Source organism: Triticum urartu, chromosome 2, assembly GCF_003073215.2.
Source record: "Triticum urartu cultivar G1812 chromosome 2, Tu2.1, whole genome shotgun sequence".
In the NCBI taxonomy this organism is placed as follows: domain Eukaryota; kingdom Viridiplantae; phylum Streptophyta; class Magnoliopsida; order Poales; family Poaceae; genus Triticum; species Triticum urartu.
This window is the reverse complement of record NC_053023.1, coordinates 268,742,046-268,750,373: the sequence shown is the minus strand read 5'-3', so window position 1 is coordinate 268,750,373 and position 8,328 is coordinate 268,742,046.

The following is an 8,328-nucleotide window of genomic DNA, read 5'->3' as shown; positions in this document are numbered from 1 at the left end:
GATCAACTCTTATTACAAAATATAATGGATACACTACGACAAAAATCACTTCCATGATGATACGTGTTTGTCACAGTAGGTCATGTTTTCGGTCATGCATGTACATCCATGATGATTTTATGACAGAATCAAGATAGTCATACATGTGTTGTCGTAGAACTGTTCCATGACAATACCAAAATTATCATCATGGTAGTGTCCATTTCCATGATGATAAATGGGGCGTCATTGAAGTGTTTTCGTCACGGGTAACCGACATGTGGCATCCACCGTAATGGCTCACCTTTAAGCAATTGGGTTCCAGTTTGGATCCAATAACCCATTAACAGCCCCGACCAATGGGGATTTTCCCCATGTAAAATTCTCATTCGCCAGAGGATCCACGTGTTGGCTCAACATTGGGACAGATTTCATCCACTCAATGTATGGGAGGCGCCTATAATATGTTGGCACATGGCAAGGCCGAACAGTGGCCCATTTAGGTGAAAGAGGCCGGCCTAGTCAAAATTAGCTGGCCGACCCATATTGTTCCTTGTCGGTGTCAAAACCGGCGGATCTCGGGTAGGGGGTCCCGAACTCTGCGTCTAGGATCGATGGTAACAGGAGGCAGGGGACGCGTTGTTTACCCAGGCTCGGGCCCTCTTGATTGTGGTAATACCCTACGTCATGCTTGATTGATATTGATTATATGAGTATTACAAGAGTTGATCTACCACGAGATCGGAGAGGCTAAAACCCTAGAAGCTAGCCTATGGTATGATTGTTGTATATGATCTATCGACTAGCTTGGCCTCGGTTTATATAATGCACCAGAGGCCTAGGATAACAAGAGTCCTAGCCAAATACGCCGGTGGGGAGGAGTCCTTGTCTTGATCACCAAGTCTTGTGGAATCTTCCATGTATGCGGCAACTGTCCGAACTGGCCCATGAGTATACGGCCACGGGGTCCTCGGCCCAATCTAATAGATCGGGAGATGACGTGGTGAGTACCCCCTTGTCCAGGACACCGTCAGTCCTACTTTTGTCAGGTCCATTTAAGCCCATGGCTGATACGAGATGTGCCAATTTGGCCTGTCAACGCCCGTTAACTATTTGACACCATTGCAGCCCATCGTTAGTTCGAGCACATTACTAGCCCGCTATATATTTGGGATCAATATCGGCCCCATGTGGTTTCCGCCTCTTAACGACCCATTCAAGGGATGGGCCAATTTTCAGGATGTACGTCTTTCGGCCTTTTAGCGACCCATTTAAGTGTTGGGCCAATTTCTAGGCCGATGTGTCTTTTAGCCCGTTAACGGCCCATAGATGAGTTGGGCCATTTGCAGTCGGACCTGAGTTATGTCCTCTTAATGGCCCATGCTCTTCTTGACCAATACCAGCCCGGTTTCTCTTTCGGCCGGCTAAAGGCACACAAAATATTTGGGCCATATAAAGTCCGACCTGACTTTCAGCCTCTTAGTAGCCCATGCTCTTCATTTTCTAGTACGAGCCAGCTGTCTCTTTTGGCCTGCTAAAGGCCCAAAATATAGTTGGGCCATATATAGCCCAACATTAGTATTGTCCTGTTAACGGCCCGTGAAGTCGAATGGGCCGACTTACTGCCCGCTTCAATGCCAACCTATTAACAATCCGGGAGGTAATAGTGCCGAGCATTAACCGTTGGCTCGTTTCCATTATAGCGGCCCAATAGTGCTTTCGGCCTGGTTATGACCCATTAACTTAATGGGCCCGCTAAAGTTCGAACATGTCAGTAGGCCCAATTAGATAATGTCGGATTCTGGCCCAGCTATAATATGAGCCCATTACGATGAGCAATTATGGACAGGACAAAAACCGATCAATCAAAGGCCTATGAGAATTTTGGCCCATGCGAGCCCTTTAGGGAAACCCATTAAGGGCAGTGGGCCGCTTCCTTCAGATAGGGCACATGACTGTCCGTGCTAACTAATAATTTCACTACAATTTTGCCTTCCTAGTGACCTGTTAGCTGGAATGCGAGGCGTGCTAAGCAAACGTACGACATACAAGGAAAAATGTTGTACATCAAGCATATGTTACATGAAATTACATCCACTAGGCAATCAAAGATTGATGCCAGTGCAAATAAATGAGCAGAATTTAACGACCTACAACCTCACAATCTGCAACCTCAGTGTGGATGATGCCCATAAGCATGTCAGCAAGTTCTTCCTTCTTTGCTACGCGTCCCTGAAAACATTGATTTGTTGTTGTCGCGGAAGAAGGTGCACCTCTGATTCATCCACGATTTCCATGATTCCTTCAGCCAGTAATTCATTCACAAACATACATTTTTTCCGTTGGATTCGAGAGAGAGGAAACTCAACACATTCAGATGGAGATTTTGGCAGGCTTATATTATTGATAGTTGAGAGTGTCTCGACCACTGCATCATAACATAAATTAGGAGGGGAATTGAACAGATTGATCAAGATTTATTGCCATATTACCTAGCCTACATTTATTGGAAAGAAACAATGGGGTTGCCTTGCTATTTTCAGAGTTTGTCTTCTTATCTTCAGCAGCATGCACCAAATTAACACATTAGCATTGCTATCATTGGCCATGTCCGATAATAGGAAAGCAACATTGACGCAACAAATGTTTGGGCAATAAGACCACACCAGCCTACACCAAATTAACACAATATGACACAGCTATCATCAGTCAGGTGAGGTAATAATAAAGCAACATTGACAGAATGAATGATTGGGCAACTAGAACAACACTACAATTTAGTAATGTGCATCATATGATATAGTACACTCATGCAGCTAAGTATGCAAAACTACTAGGCAGTTTTCCTCACTAAAATCAACATTGTCGCCTTTAATTATACATTTTGCTACAAGTAAATGTAGATCAGATAAAGGCTGGATTCACGCTGATTAGCAAAATACATGCTAATGTAAAAAATTAGTGATATACAATAGGTACTTACATCATTATTGGAGCACAGAGAATTCCCGCAAGATACTTTCCTCGAACACGATCCCAGTTTAGAAAGTCTTATATCATTTAAGCTTATTTTCTAAAGAGAGATGGGTAAGAAACATGTAGAAAACATAATCTGAATGCTATAAAATTTCATGATGTGAGGATACGCACACACTTTTTAGAATGGAGTTGACATATTTTTGCTGGACTGGATTGGACTAGTTCTTTCGCACTTGAATTTGCTTATTATCAGTAGGGTTTCTCTGTGCTGGAGAAGTATCTATGAACACTGGAGTTGGTTTACTATCTCCTGGCATTTTGATCTTTTGCAAAGACCTTGTTTGTAACCCTTCAGATTCTAACATAGTTGCCTTCCCCTTCCTTGCCTTATATAGAAGAATGGTGCTACAGTTATAAACCATGCTATGGTAGAGAGATGGAATAGGTACTGAAGAATAGAAAGGCATGACATATTGACATTTATTCCCTCCATGTACAAATAAATGGATGTGTCTGGGCATATTTTAGTTCTAGATACATCCATTTTTATCCATTTCTGCGACATGTAATACAGACAGAGGGAGTATGATTTAAGAGCTAGGGACACGAGAGGAAAAAAGAGGAAAAAACACTACTTGAATGTAAAACTGTATGATAGCAGAATACATACAGAAAAACTCTAAGGCAACATATGTGTGTGTGATTGGAAAACTAAGATGGCATTGCAACAGACCACTAGAACAACACTACAATGTGAAAAAACACGGTATGGTAGACAGATGAAGTACATACTAGTGAATAACAATGCAAAAGATATTCGGAAGCATGATGTCAAAACTAAGCAGCTAGCATTGTGACAGAGTAGAACGACAATACTTCAGTTTGAAAACATGTTATCGTGATTGGAATAGGTACTAAAAAACAGGAAGGCATGACATATTTACATGCGTGATCAGCAGGCTAAGCACATGGTATTGCAATAGAGCAGATGCACTCTAGGACATTATATGCATGTTGTACCCATATCACGGGCCAAGTTAGATCAAGGACCTTGTGGGGTGTATAGGATTCAACATCTTTCTGCAAGTCTTCTGAAGAACTGCCTTTCCATGTTCCATCATATTGGGTATCATTGACGTCAAGTTTGTTGGCTGTTACATTGCTCCGTGAGGTTCTTGTGGATATATTAGTGTGTGCAATTATATCTGACATGCATGGAAGACAACTAGTAGTTAAATTTATGTAATGAGTGCCTGTAGGAGACAACATAAATAGTAGGATTGGGCTTAACTAGCAGCAATAAGTCTAAAAACTATAGGGAGAACACAGATGAAAGCTAAAGAATCTGTATCATTCATACTCGAGGTTAACTAGATGGCACACGAAAGTATTAAAGAACAACATGGGTAATACTAGAAGTGGTATAATCACCAGCCTGTGGGATAACATTGGCTGATGGATGATAACTATTGAATAGCGTTACCTAAAGAACAAGTCTCTTATTTGAACTATGGAACAGGGTTAACTCCTGAACAAGACTGTTAAGAGATCGACATGAATATAAAGTGAAATGTGATAATACATTTTTCATGCTTCGATGAATAACAAAGCCATAAATGTTGCACACAAGTAAGATGAGGGTACAACCTGTCTGGCCGCCATCCATAGGAGTGAGCATCATGTGCTGACTTGTCGATGGCCCTGTAGTTGATGTGGTTGTCCATGTCGAGCATGCCCATTTGATGCAAGGAACTGTTGAGTGGGGACTATAGCTCCCTTCTGGTGTATGCTTTCCTTGTTCGAGCAGCTGCGGTGAGAAGGAAGACGGTGTGGCTGAATATGCAAAAAATGCAAAATGTTAAGAATGACACATATCTCTGATCTGAAGAAATAACCTAAGAGATCAACAGTAAGGTATGAGAGTAGTCACACGTCTGTTGACTGAAAACTAAATTGGGGTCACACGATTTTATTTTATTTTAGTACTGTCTGATCTACGCCTGATAGCTTGATGGTCGTCTTGTGCCTCGAAGCTGACACTCTTCAGAATCTTCCTAGAGGAGCCAATGACCACCGGCGGAGCATCCTGCCTCCATCGTCCCTGGCCGCGTGAACTCTGACCAAAACCCCGCCCCCTCCTGATAGAGGCGAGGGTCAAGATCTTTCGATGTGTTGATAACTATCGATTTGGTGGAGTCGACTTTCACGATCCGACTACAAACGAACAGCGTCTCCGGCATTGGGGAGGAGGGCGGCGGTGAATTTGGTGTGGTGGGGGCGCCATGGAGGAGGGGATGAGGTTTCATGGCTGGGGAGAAGGGAGCTTCCAAGGAGAAGGTGATTTGGTGTGCATGATGTATGAATGGGGAATTGGGAGGGGGAACCATGTCTTACGAACACATTTGTCTAAGATGTGTGTGTGGGGGGTCGGGGGGGTTACAGTTCTACCCCTCCCTTTAGGTTTCTGTGCTTGGGTATGTGTACTGAGGGTCGGGGATAGTAGAGTAACTTTTCTTCACCCAAATAGTGGGCGCGAGAGATTTTGGGCGAGGAGGGCATGCTTCGAAATAGTCGACGTGAGCGATTTCGGCCGAGGAAAACGTATTTTGAATTAGTCAGCGCGAGCGATTTCAGGTGAGGAGAGGATGTTTTGCCGCCCATGGTTTATGAATTATTCAACACCTGTCATTTTGGCCGAGGAGAAGGCGCGCTTGGATGAAGTTACGAACCTACCCTCGATGTACAACGGGCCAATTGATGCTTGGCCCACATAGGCCAGTAATTTCGCATCTCCCATTTATTTGCTCGGGCGAATTCCACCAAGCAGAGGGTGTTTAGCGGTTCGTTCAAATTTTGGGAGAACGAGCATCCATGTCTACCTTACCAAGTCAATTCGAATCAAATTTCAAAATATTAGCTTGCCACTTCGTTTTTCGACGGTGAGGTGATGATCGGGACTAATGTGTTTTAACATGCTTGTTGCTAATGATTTACTATATGAAAAATAGTTGAGCCACTCAAAAACGGGAATCAAACAAAAAATGAAATATCTCGATTCAATTAAATAGCTTGTTCACCAGGTCAAAATAGTAAACTAAATGCAAAATTGAACACCTCAATTGAGTAGCATGTTGTACTGTATTTTAGTACTCCATGAACATGTTGAAAGTCAAATTAATGAACTTGTTTGGTATGCATATCTCCATTCATGTGTGGATTCTAGACAACATGTTCCCCAATTCAAATATTTGAATGTAATTTTATATTCGAAACATGGTTTATATCAGTCTTTGATGCATAAACACAACGTCCCCCTCTCTTGGACTCCTTTTCTCTCTCTCTCGCTGATAACTTCAATTTTATCGCACCCATCCAAACACAATCCTTGTCGGTCCCTCTCCCTCTCTCTCTATCTCTATCTCTATGAGGGGGGAGGCTCTTTCTAGTTCGCATGCACACTCCATGTATAGCTCTCTCTGGCACACTGTGTATGATACTCTAGTCCAAGATAAATATCTTGGGTGCACTCATCGTACGCACACAAATTCCCTAGCTCGTTGCCCGTAACTCACTATCATGCACCACTTTGCCATCTCAGAGGTCTTCCCTCTCTCTCTCTCTCTGAAACTCTCCATCTCCCTGGGTCACACATACACATGCATATCTCACTCACACGCTATAGACATATCTAAAACTCTCCCTCTCCCTCTCCCTCTCCATTGTTCTCTCTCCATCTCACACGCAAACACACACACAATCTCACGCCTAGCTAAGTATGATCGTCTCTCACTCAGTTGTAGGCACACGCAGTCCCCCCCTATGTATACGACTAATATTAATATCCATCACAAACATGTGTAGTGTTTCTTTCCCTCACTTGGTCTATCACGACTTCTCTCAGGGCATCTTTCTATCGTACACACACCTCGTCCTTTGATCTCCCACCCATATGGTCCCCTCACGATCTCAAGGGGGTCTCTCTATCACAAACACACCCTCTCTCCCTCCCCACGCATCCATCTTCTCCATGTGTCCATCTCGACCTTTGTCCCTTGTTGGCTACACATCTACTTAGGACTGGGCATTCGGTTCCCCCGAACCGATCGGTGAATTTCTTCGGTCTCTGTAAGAGTTTGGTTTGGAGAAATCACTGACCAATCAGCTAATAGAAAAATGCCAAACCGACAATCTGGTGCACCGAGAAATCGGTTCGGTCATCGGGTGTGACCGATCGGCACCGATATATATATTTTTATAATATAAAGGGCCAGCAGCAGTAGGAATCTCTGTGACTGACAGAGTGATAGTACTATCAGTAACAGTATTGCCTGCCTGTTAAAAGCTAGGCTCCACAGCTAGCCAACTCACATGCCCCTTCGTACACAAAATTTTAATAAAGAGAAGAAAGGATATAATATGAGTTAGGGAGAGAGATCCCTTTTGGCATCTCAGGGTACTTACCAAATTCCCCCATAAGCAGTAACAACAAACAAGTGAAAAAGCTACTAACAGGCTGCGGTTTAAGCAGCAGAACAAACATAAGCATACCAAGTTTGACTGAAAATATAGCATCCAAACAATACTTAGCAGACAAACCAAAATCAAGTCTCAAGACATGACAATAATAGTAAATTTGGACGGCATATGAAACTTAGCCCTCATGAATTAATTTGGAAATAGGAAATAGATAGTAGCAGCCTGCTACTAGCAGGCAGCATATATCAACTTCTAAACTTGGAGGTTCACTTTTGCTTCAGCCTTCAGCACCAAATTATCCCAAACATTTGCTGCAGCCTTCATCAACAAGTTATCCAGAACTGTAACCAATAATACAATTGAGTGGTTCGTATGAACAGATACACTCATAAATAAGTTTATTTTTTTGCATTTTGAAATCTCACCAATTATTAAGAAGTAGGCTTTGCAGGGATGGTGGACTTGGCATTGCTTTGGAGCTTTGCTTTCTCCTTAAGTTCCATAATTATTTCTGAAAAAAATAATGGTGGAAACAAGCATTATATTTCCATATTACATAATGAGGCCATACTACGTGATGCAATATTAATTATTTGAGTTACCTTGTTCAAGCTTGGTCAGCTCTTCGATGTTCTCTGCTATGCTGGGATGAGTGCCATGTCGAAGCCAATCTTGAGTGCATATAAGAGCTTCTACCATAAAAGGAGTAAGAGAACTTCTGAACTCATCAACAATGCGCCCACTAGTGGAGAATGCAGACTCTGATGCAACTGTTGAAATGGGGATTACCAAAGCATCATGAGCCAAGCATGCCAGTATAGGAAACATGGATGAATTGATCTTTCACCATAGTAAAATGTCAAAATTTGGGCCATCATCTTCAGTTTCCTCAGC